General features: G+C 37.1%; 1 pseudogene across 1 annotated transcript in view; it reads right to left on the reverse strand.

Annotated features, from left to right (window-relative positions):
* Positions 1–12,581, reverse strand: part of LOC309652623 (small nuclear ribonucleoprotein E pseudogene) — a 409,018-nt pseudogene that overhangs the window by 193,244 nt on the left and 203,193 nt on the right. The gene's annotated exons all lie outside the window — the stretch shown is intronic.

Genomic DNA, 12,581 nt, shown 5'->3' on the forward strand with positions numbered 1-12,581 from the left:
ATCTGTGCACTTAAGCTCTTTGCTACACAGCAAGTCACCATTCTTTTTTCCTTTTCTTTAAATAGATACTGAAGCTATGTTTTATATCTATGGTACACAATCACCAAGTTAGAATCCTAAGCATTTTGGGACAAGCAAATATGTGTCTCTATATTGCCCTTCCTATCCCTCACCCCCTTCTTTTTCTCTTTAATGGAAAGCACAGAGAACAGTTAGATATCTAGTGCTTCTACTTGGTCATACCTCTCACTTAAAGTATTTGCCCCCCCAAATAGAAACATTCTTATCCTATTTACTATTTTTGCTTTAAAGAGAGATAAACTAACTTTGAATTTAATTCTCCTTTTTTCTCATGCCTCTAATTGTGTTAAGCTCCAATAGAAACGCTAGTTTCCCCTTCAGCAATATCTTGCCCCTTTTTCTTCTTGCACTTTTTTTCTTTCCATATGTCTTTCTTTTTTCTTTCTGTATTTCTTTCTACTGTGGACTCTTAAAAGATCTTTGTAAACATAGGTTTTATAGCCATTTGTCTTTTTCCTTATTCAATAGGCTCATTCTTTGTACTAATTATATTATGGAGCCTGCCATTAATTTCTCCAGCTACATCTCTTTTAATGCAGTTGTATATGGAGAGCCCCTTTTAAAATTTTCTATTTGAGATTATCTAACTGATACCTTTCTCCTCTCTCCCACACAAACACATGCCTTTGACAGCTAGAATTGGATTGCTTAAATGGCTGTATTAGTCTGAGCAGCTATTCTTTTCGCTTTCATTTTAAAGACCTCCAGGCAGAGAGATAACTTTCATATATAATATCTTCTAATATCATTCAGCTTGTACCAGCTGGACACTTTCTTGCCTTTTCTCTCAAATAAGCCTTCTTATTTTAATTTCTTACTATTCTACTATTCTCTGTTCAGTGGCAGAGGCAAGAACGAGGGTTCACATATGCTGAATTACTTTCTTTCATCTGAAGGTAAGTGCCAGTCTTCTTCAGGCCACACATACCTGACCTTACCATGGCATTTATGATCTCTTTTGTAACAGACTGCTAATTTGACTTTTGGGGGGTTGCATTTTCTCTCTTCACAACAACTAACTCTAGTTGTATATCTCAAAGAGAAATATCATTCTAATGCAGAGCAATTCTAAATATCTTTAAACAAATCTTCCATTATTCTAAAACTATACATGCCTAATTATCTAATCTCCATGTTGTCTGTACTTATATAGCCTTTGGGAATATAAGCCTGTGCTTCACTTTAATTCAACAATGGAAAAACAAGAGGAGGAATATGCCCTCTGTTTTTGCAATATTCTTGAAGTTGTTCTGGGCACATACTTACAGGAGTCTTTGCCATTTACTAAGAATAATCAGCAAAGGAAAGCAAAGAAAAATGATAAGGCATATCCATTCCCTAGGGCTCTAATGTTCAGGCTCAATTGGAGTCCCAAGGGTATTTTAACACCTAAGGCTTCTGACTATAAATCTGTCCCTCAGGTCTTTTCAGTTATTTCAGGGAAGTGTCAGTTGCTTACGGTACAAGAAGCAATTATCCCCACGCAGAAAACAGTTCAGGGAAAGAAAGGAAGAAACCTAGTTAGTGAAACAAGGCACTGAAAGAAGAAAATGCACAGAGAAAATAAAGGAGCACACTGAAAAAAGTACAATGATGTAATTTACTATTTATTTTATATTCAAAAGATAAATATAGATATAGTGACTATAGCTATATTCATCTATATCTACATCTGCATCCATATTTATACTTCACCCATATATGCACATGCATCCAGTCTGTAAGTCAGAGGAAGCAGACCTGGTGGTTAAGAGCTCAAGCACAAAAATAGATACCTCAAGCTGAAACTGAGGCTCTGCCAGGTCATGTGACATAGACGAGATACTTACTATGTCTGGGCCTCAATTTCTGCATCTCTAAAGTGGAACCGTTACCTACCTCATTTGGTTGTTATGGGATTAAAAGAAGTAACAGATATAAAATACTTAAACCGGTGCCTGGTGAAGTTATTATTTAAACATATTGGTTCATTTACAAATCTTATACCTGAACAACAACAAAAAGTGTTCTTTGGGGCTTCCCTGGTGGCGCAGTGGTTGAGAGTCTGCCTGCTAATGCAGGGGACACGGGTTCGAGCCCTGGTCTGGGAAGATCCCACATGCCGCGGAGCAACTGGGCCCGTGAGCCACAACTACTGAGCCTGCGCGTCTGGAGCCTGTGCTCCACAACAAGAGAGGCCGCGATGGTGAGAGGCCCGCGCACCGCGATGAAGAGTGGCCCCCACTCGCCGCAATTAGAGAAAGCCCTAGCACAGAAACGAAGACCCAACACAGCAATCAATCAATCAATCAATCAATCAATTAAAAAAAGTGTTCTTTAACACACTTCACTCCCTTTTAAAGGGAATGGGTCCAAGAAACTGAAGGCTTTTTGTTGCTCTTAGCCGAGTGCCTAGGTGTTAAACGCAAATTTATCAAGGCTTGGATGTGTCCCTGTATAACAAAAGGGTAAGCTGTTTAGAGACCTGAGAAAACTGCATTAGAGACAGGAAGTCGCTCTCCCCACATTCCTGAGATGAAGGCAGCAAAGGAAAACCTCAGAGAAAGGGACCCGAAGATTGGCTCCCTGCCTGGGAAGCTTTGGAGGAGGAGCTGGTCTAAGGGCATTGGGAATGAGTTGGTGAGTGCTGTCCCCAGAGGGGTCGTCCCCAGGAGCCCACGGTGCTCCAGGTAATCCTGCCCTTTCTCAATACCCTTGCTGTTAATTAGTTTTCTTGCGAAAATAGGTCAAGTTGCCTGGTTTCACTTACAGCTTGAGTCCAGAGCAGAGTCAATCTGTGCAGTCTCAACCTTTTCATGGGTTATTACTTAAACAAAAGGACTTTAAATTGCTGAGAACGCTAGGATCAGGACACCCACTTTCCTCAGGGGTAAGTACCCTACCCTGAGTTGTAAAATTTCCTACAATGATATTTTGATCACCAAAGTCATTTCCTAACTCCTGTATATTTTCTTTAGTTACCAATTCACTTTTAAAATTTTCTAAACTTTGCTAGATGTTTCCGATCTAAAGCCATTTTATATTTGAAGATAGTTACCTGTCTCTTATAAACAGAAATAACATTCATCTTCAAGGGTGTAACAGTTTTGAAAACTACATTTTCCCCCATGAATGTTAAAGAGCACACTCAGGAGCTAAGCAATCACATTGGACTCAGAATATTCAGAGGATTACTCCTGGATTTATTTTGGATTGTCAGTGTGTCACTTGGGTAAGTCACATAACTCCTCTTTTTGCCTCAGTTTTCTTTGTGACGTGATTAGAATAATAATGAGACTTCTCTTTTGAGACTGGACCTGGGAAGTAAAATTTTAAATATGTGGGCCTCTAAGTTTTGGCATACAAGAGCTGAAAATACCAGAGAATGAATTTCATGCTCAACTAACAGAATTAATTGTGGTAGTGTTTAAATGCAAACCAACACACTATCAATGATTAGACATTTAAAATTGGAACTGAGGGCTTCCCTGGTGGCACAGTGGTTAAGAATCTGCCTGCCAATGCAGGGGACATGAGTTGGAGCCCTGGTCCAGGAAGATCCCACATGCTGTGAGGCAACTAAGCCCTTGCGCCACAACTACTGAGCCTGCGCTGTAGAGCCCGCAAGCCACAACTACTGAAGCCTACGCTCTAGAGCCTGTGCTCCGCAACAAGAGAAGCCACCACAATGAGAAACCCGCGCACTGCAACGAAGAGTAGCCCCCGCTCTCTGCAACTAGACAAAAACCCACGCACAGCAACGAAGACCCAACGCAGCCAAAAATAAATAAAATAAAATAAATACATTTATTTTTAAAAAATAAAATAAATAAATAAATAAATAAAATAAATTGGAACTGATATTTGTGACCAGTAAAGGAAGTTATTTTAAGTATCCAGTATTGAGTGCCTAATATGAGCCAGGAAATTTGCTGATGACTCAAAGGTAAATGCTAAGAAGAATGCTCATCCTTAGTCTCTCTTGAATCTTCAGCCTTGAAAGGGAGACAGTTAAACACCTGTAATGTAAATACCTTATAGGGCACACAAGCCAACATAGACATATCAGGAAAGTCTTCCCAGAGAAAATAATGCTTAAGTTGTATCTTGTAGTATAATTGGAATTATGGATGTGTGTGTGGGAGGGTGGCAAGGGGGCAGGAGGAAAAGGGACCACAGCTGTAAAGAAAAGTAAGTACTAGGTCATAAAAATCATGTAAACTAAGTAAACTTGAAAGGATGAACATGGCAGTATCTTATCTGTATTAGAATTGTATGGAGAATGGAGAAGGAAAGCAAGCAAGGCATCTTAATAAAGAATGTTGCAGAAATCTAGTGAGACATGGTTGTGATCTGAGCTACAGTTTTAGCAGTGAGGGTAAGGAGAAATTGATAAATTCAAGAGACACTTAAAGGTTTTAATTAACAGAACTTCCGATTAGAATGAAGGCAATCAGGGCAAGTGGAGACACAATAAAAAACAATTGCCAACTTGGTGGATGGTGATGTCTTTTAGTTAGAAACAAGGGTAGGTTTAGGAGGGAAAGTTTAGTTTAGTTTGGACAAATTGAGGTTGAGGTACTTATAAGACAATATAACAATAGGGCTGTGGTATGATAAAATGATTATTTAATCTTTTTCTTCTGTTTACGTGGATGTGACACAGTGATGCTCTGCAAAGAGTGTTTGGAGGGACTTTAGAAATGATGAACTGATTATTTTCATGGCATAGAGCTGTTCCATCAGAAAAGCTCAAGGTAACTCTCAAGGCTAAAGAAAGAGGTGTCAATGCATAGTAAAAAAGAACTACTGCAAAATTGGTAAGTGAGATTAATTTTATCTCCTGTGCCTCTCTCTTCTCTTCTTGTAGCATTGCTTTTCTTCCTTTTTTAGGTTAATTCCTGTTTAATTCTGGCCAAAATCTATCACCATATCAACAGGTAAACTTATGTGCTTCATAGGTTGTGAAAGGCAAAGTTGAGAATTGCAGTCCTTCTCTTTCTTCCTCTGCCAGCAATTACCACCTAGGACAAAGGGATAGTAGGCAACTCATTGAAACAAGGATGATACAGCCTGTGTTCTTTTCTCACCCTTAAATTCCTAGAAGTAACAGTGAACAAGAACTAGATTTGTCTTCCCAGCTCTTCTACCTTTCCTTTCCTGAAAAGTTGCAAGAATGATATGTAGGACATAACCTCCTGCTTTCTTTGAGTAGATTGAAAATAGCATGGTAATTGGTCTGGGGAAGTCTGGAATTTGGACTTCCTTGTTCTGACAAGGAGTGAATAGAAATGATTCCAGGCAAAACTGGAAAAAAAAAATAAGCCTATTTTCAATGCTTCTTTCTCTCTCAATTGCTCTCTCTCTCGCTCTCTCTTTGTGTGTGTGTAGCTGTCTCTCTTGGACTTTATTCTGACCTTTTCCTGTGCAGGCATTTGCTCAGTATCCTTCTGCCAACCCAGTGCTCCTCCTCAAACCCTTATTCGAGAAGTTCCCCAAACCCATTTTGCCATCAAAACCTACAGACACGATATTTCAGGGTATACAGTATATGGGGAAGGGGGCTCAATGGGCTTTTAGTAATAAGCAACGTCAAATTAGACTATGTAAAATCATTCAAAGACAACTAACAAGCCTAAAAAATGCCCCACATTTTAAACTTCAAGTAAGCCTTATATTATAAATCTTTCAGTTATTTTTAGAAAAATGCCTAGAATGTGGATTGTTAGCTCACCAAGTAGAGATATATGGCCTGGTTGCAATGGCCCCATTGATTTAATTGAGTTCACTCCCAACCGTGATTTTCAATGAATCTTTAGTCTCATGTGTCCAATTCTGCTTTGCCATTCTCTTATTTTGGGGATGGATATTTTTAGACTTGATATCCAGCAAATGAATTTCTTTCTCAGTTACATACAGAGCTTTAAGTATTGTTAACCCTATACTTCCAGGTAAGGCAGACATTTTGAATTAAAATAAAGTATTAGCGCTCACTCCTTTTTTGCACAGTAGCAGTTTTAATTATGGAGGATGTACAAAATTAAAGATCATTTTGAAAATGTAAATTTCCTCTTCTTGTTATTAAAGTATATACAAGTTGGAGAGTGGATTCCTGGATTAATAAGTGCTTTTTTAATTTGCCTACTGAGAAGAGAAAGTTGACTTTTGCTAAGCCATTTAATTCTCTAAGAGTAATGAAATATCTGAAGGCATCTCTACTTAGTTTTAAGAGAAATAAATATAGGGTGTCTCACCTATAAAGAGTTAGGATTACATTTCCTTTCTTTGCATGAAGGATACATAATTCATAAGCTAATGAGTTGTAAAGGTCTTCTCAAAAGTAAAATTATATTATCACTCCCAGGAGTAAGATAGTCAAACTATTCTGTAATAACTTTTCAAGTTTATTTTATCTTAACATTTAAAACATAATCTCTTCTTTTTAAATGTGCCATTAAAACAATGCTCAGATACAGAGGTGAGAGTTACTAGAGTGAGAATGGAGAGAAATCTTAGATAGTATTTATGTATTTGTCTTTTGATGAAGAGGAAATTCAATTGTTAAAAAAAAAAACTAGGAATATAAGAATTGACTGTTTAGCAGCTCAAATATAACTTAAATTTTTTCAATAAACTTATTTCCTTTTGCCTTTATGGCTTCATCCCTGTGGTACAGAGCCTTTTATCAATATGATGACTCCCAATGATCCTGCCTCCTGGTACTTATGCCTTTGTGTAACCCTCCTTCATTTGTGTATGGGCTCAACCTAGTGGCTTGCTTCTAACAAACAGAACATGGCAAAAGTGAGGGGACATCAATTTCAAAATGAAACTATAAAAGACTGTGACTTCTGTCTTGCTTACTCTCAATCTGGCACTCTCTCGGCTTTTCTCTCTTGCTTGCTCTGATGAAACAAGATGCCATATGAAGAGGCTTATGTGGCAGGAACTGAAGGTAGCCTCTGACCAACAGCCAGCAAGAAACTGAAGCCCTCTGTCCAACAACCCTCGAGGAACTGCATCCTGGTAGCAATCACGTAAGTAAACTTGAAAGTAGATCCTTCCCTGGTAGAGCTTTCACATGAGATCATAGCCCTGTCCAACACTTTGATTACAGCCTCGTAGTCCCTGAGCCAGAGGACCCATGTAAACTGCACCTGGATTCCTGACCTACAGGTCCCGTGAGATAATAAATGTGTGTTGTTTTAAACACTAAGTTTGGGGATAATTTGCTATGGAGAATTAGGTAATTAACAAAATCCCCCCCAAAATTCACTACTATACTGCATTTTATATATTTACATTTCTATTGTGTGTAAATTTATCAAAGCTCAGTGACAGCTGTTATGTAAATTAAACATTTGTAAATATGAAACATGTATGTAGTCCCAGAAGCTATTTTTTTTTTTTTGTCTGCGTTGGGTCTTTGTTGCGCATGTGGGCTTTCTCTAGTTGCGGTGAGTGGGGTCTTCTCTTGTTGCAGAGCACAGGTTCTAGGCGCATGGACTTCAGTAGTTGCAGCACGCGGGCTCAGTAGTTGAGGAGCACGGGCTTTAGGGTGCATGGGCTTCAGTAGTTGTGGCGCGTGGGCTCAGTAGTTGTGGCTCGCAGGTTTTGTTGCTCCGTGGCATGTGGGATCTTCCCAGACCAGGGATCAAACTCATGTTCCCTGCATTGGCAGGTGGATTCCTAACCACTGCACCACCAGGGAAGTCCCCCCAGAAGCCATTTATAAACCAGGCTGTTTTCATGGTGAATTTCATTGTCACCAGAGAAAGAAGAAACATTATTTTGAATTTGATGGACAAGTAATTTTCCTCTTCAGTATAATTTTAATCTGACGTCCTGAGATTCATGATAGGTTATTAGAGAAATATTGCGTGAGAAACTTTTTCTCTGCGAGAAGTTTATATTACCTGTTCCTCTCTCACTAAATGGCAGTAGTGGGTCCCAGATACTGGGAAAACAAAAATACACCCATGCAATTCCACACCCACCTGGAGAGGATCTTATTGCTTCTAGATTAGAAGTACAAGAAATTCCTGGATGGGCTGTAGCCTGTCTATGAGCCCCCTCTCCAAAAAATCACTGTAAACTGTTAATGTTTATGTGCGTTTTTCTAGTGAAAGGGTTCATGACTTTCATAAGTTACCAAAGAGGGGCCCTTGTTCCCAAATATGTTTAGAATACCTGGAATACACCACCAGATTAATTTTGTTATAGTGGTTAAAATATCACAAGAGTTAGTTGATTAAATGATTCTTATTCTATTCAACACATTTATCGTGGACCATTCTAGGCATTAGAGTTACAACGGGGGGTGAGAGGGAGGTTCAACAGGGAGGGGATATATGTATACATATAGCTGATTCACTTCACTGTACAGCAGAAACTAACACAACACTGTAAAGCAACTATACTCCAATAAAAAAATAAATAAAATAAAACATGTACTATTTAGTCTTAAAAAAAAAAGACATCTATGATTCCTCTCCTAAGGAGCTTAAACTTTTGCGGTACACCAGATACTAATCATAAAGAGTTCTGTTTCCTCCTTGGCTGTAGCTCCAACTGGGCAGCTTCTACCTCTGTGGTTCAAGTACTGGTGGTTCAAACTCCTGACATCTGGTAACACTATTACTTCCTTAGACTTTACCCCAGGGCTCTAGTCATGATGGCAACTTCCTGCGACTGTGAATCCATGGGTGTCTCATCTTCTGTTTGTTCTTTCAGCTCATCTAACACCTTCATAACTTGGCTCCTATATTAAACTCCCTCTATTGACCTACCTACCTGGGGTGGGTTCTGTTTTCTATCTGGTCCCCGATTGCTACAAGGGAGCACTCAACCCGGTTAGGGGAGAGATGTGTCAGGAAGGCTTGACGATGTTAGATTTGAGCTGAAGTATGAATTATGAATATGTATTAACTAAGTCAAAATCAGGCAAGACAGATAGGAGAACATTCCAGGCAGAGTATGTGCTTATAATTTTCCAAAACTTGAAGGTCAGTGTTGTTGAAGTTTGGAAAGCAGTGTGGAGCATGGCATGAGATGAAGTATATAAAATACTAACTTTTACAGGACTTTAGTCACCGTTAAGAGTTTTAGTCTTTGTCATGAGAGGAATGGGAAACCTTTCATGGGTTTTCGAGAAAGTGGTTTTGAGCAATGGGGTGACACGTGTGTATTTTTAAATATGTGTGTGTTTTTAAATGTGTGTTTAAAGTTTTAATATGTGGAGACTAAATTAGGAGGGAGTATAAGTAGATGCTGGTGCAACAGATAAAAGGTTATTGTAGTAAAAAGTGATTCGAGCTTGGGCAATGTTGGATAAAATCCTAAAGCTATTCAAAGTACTTGTGAATCTTTAGATAAAAGGGTAAATCAGATGAGGTAAGGGAAGTGACAAAATTGATTCTCCTTGGCAAAAATGTGAATGATGATGCCATTTAGTGGGTTAGAAAAATTAGAGAAAGAATGGATTTGAGAAGGAAGATAATACAAGCTCATTTTGGATCTGTTGAATTTGAATGTCTTTGGAAACATAATAGAAAAGTCTATTTGTTAAGATGGCAGTATTGGATTTACCATTAATAATCCCCTTAACTGGATTTATTTACTTTTGCCCTGTTGGGTGGTCAGCTAGCCAAGAGTTGATCTGGACATATTATAGGTTAGATGGACATTTTAATTGCTATCTTGGTAAGATAAGCATTTCCATTCTGAAATATCTTAAATAACTTAGCTTGGAAAGCTTAGTTTTTTTCTAAGCATATATTATTCATTTTAGTGTTTCTACTTCCCCATCCCATGACATGTACTAGATACTTAATAAAGTTTTGGAAATTAGAAATATGTTTTTCTAAATGACACCCACTGTTTTTCCCTCCCAGACTAACATTGTTAATCACATGGCAAATTAAATGAATTTTAGAAATGCAATAACTATCTTAGTTTGTGGCGATAATGTGGCCCTATCTGAAGATTTGGGTATGAGGGAAAAATAGAATGCCAAATATTTTCTACATTTCAGAGGTAAGTCAATAGATCAAATGCTAATTTCAAACTTCAGAGTTCAGAAAATATGATTTCCTTTAGGTTCCATGAAAAAGAGCTAATTACTTTTACTCATTTAAAGTTCTTGACATAGCTTCCTCTTATCTTTAGTCTTTCTTCAAAACTCACGTTTAGATATGATATTGTAATATTTTCAAAGTATATGGAATGAAAATGTGGACATCTGTTTGAGTCAAGTCACTAGAGACATTCGACAAGTTTAACAATACTAGGAGGAAAAATCTGATTTTTTCATATAGTTATTCTTGGTACTTTGAGAAAACTCTCTTTTAAAAAAATCTGAGGGTATTTTACAATAAATGAACTATCTTATTTTAGGGTTTTGTAGAGTATTAGTGGGAAGAACTTGTGGAGAAAATATGGAGGACAGCTTCTCCTGACTGCAAGTTATTAGATTAATTCACATGTCAGTTTCACCTCATTAACATTCTAAACTTTTTTTTTTCCTGTCAAGAAAGGCATCTGTCAAGATCACATAATCTGTTATTTTGAGATTACCACTCTACATTTACAATAGCATCTAATTTATGTTTCAAGCAAGCCCCCTATACCGAAAAGAGTAATTTCAAATTGTCTTGGTTTTGTTTGTCTGTATGTGTGTGTTTTGGTGTCTTCATTCTATGTGTAGTTTTATTAAATCAGTCATAACATAAAACTTCAAGTAGCTATCATCTGTAATCTGGCAGCTGCTTTTTCAGAGTGAATTTAAAACAACACTGCATTGACACAAACACCTTTACTTAAATGTTTAAACATTTTGTATCAGTTTATCATATCAATTTTGTTAAAAATTTATGAGAGTAATGCAAAATCATATCAATGAGATAGTGTTCTACCTCAAACAGAAGAGAATAAACCATTCAACCATCTCTATGCATAGGGCAAGACAATATGCACTCTTTTTCACAAAGACATGCAAGATGGACTTGGAAGGTTCACCATTTATTAATACAAGACATGATGAAAAGGTGATTTTTGAAGCCGTAAATGCATAAAGTTATTTAACTTTTTGTAAAATACTGTGTAATTGGTGATGGGGAAGAAAACCAGATAAATTGAATGGCTTAATTTGCATAAGATTATAATAAAACCATTTTAGACATACTTTGGTATTAAGTTATAGCACATCAAATTATGTCATTTAATATAAAAATCAAGTCTTTATCTAGATTTGAATAGACTTATTTCCACTTTACTTTTGTCTACTTGGGCTTACTTAGGTTTAAAGCATGAAGGAGAATGTTATTGTGCACAGCTGAGGTTTGGGTGTTGAAGCAAAGATGTGACTAGCTGCAAGTGATAACAGGCTCCCTTCCCTCTCCATTTCCCACTCCCACTTGTATGCCATTTTTTAAAGTTTTGAGAGGCCATCTGTCCAGACTACCTCCACCAAAAAGTGATTCTCTGCTTCAAACAAATTGACCTCAGTCAAGCAGGAAAATGCATAGGGGTTGTGGAGGAAAGGATCTGTGACCTCCATGGATTTAGATGCTCTGTTGTGTAATACTCTAGCATGAAGAAAATTAATGTGAATGAGTTAAAATTTAAATCAATGTATAAGAATCTCAAGTAGATATTTCTGGTGTTTGCCATTTCTAATCGATGTTATTTCAAGGATAAAGACATATTGTTGGTATATTGTTGGCCTCTAGGTAAATTCTTTTAAGTACTGTTTTTTGGTAATGGTATCAAAGGATTTGATTATCTTAGCACTGCCAATTAGCAAGTATTAACAATTTCAAATAGAGTTGGAGGATTATTAAACATTATTTGTCTATTCAGGGACAGCAAAACAAACAAAAAATGCTGATAGATATACGAAAGTGTCTGTATAGTGTTTATACATCTCTTGACAATGTCTTAACTATTGAATAGTAATCAGTGAAAATTCAAACCTTTTCAAAATTATTTTTGGTCTCATAGTGATTTTCAGATTAAATTCAAATCCTTCTCCAGAGCTTCACAAATCCTCTTCTATTAAAACTTGTGAAATCTTTATTGTACTAACTTGAAAAGATCAGAAAATGTGACCCCTGAAGTGTAGGAATTCCCCATCCCAAGGTGATGTCAAATGAATAATACATCCAAACTACAATAATAATAACTGTAAAAACAAAAGCAAAGCAACTTGTGATTTTATGTTTAAGCTAAATAAAATATATCCTGTATACTTTATAGATATTGATAATGAGTTAGAATCAGATTAGTCTTATTTGGAAACAATGAGTACCTAATTAAATGAGAATACTGTGTAAATAAGTTACTCTTTATTTGTTTAAAACATTTCCAATTATTTGTATGTCTTAAACAAGTCCCTTTTCTTTATTTTTTTTATAGATTTATTTATTTATTTATTTATTTATCTTTGGCTGTGTTGGGTCTTTGCTGCTGCACACGGGCTTTCTCTAGTTGCGGGGAGTGGGGGCTACCCTTTGTTGTGGTGC

Source organism: Balaenoptera physalus, assembly GCF_965194825.1.
Source record: "Balaenoptera physalus genome assembly, chromosome: X".
Lineage (NCBI taxonomy): Eukaryota > Metazoa > Chordata > Mammalia > Artiodactyla > Balaenopteridae > Balaenoptera > Balaenoptera physalus.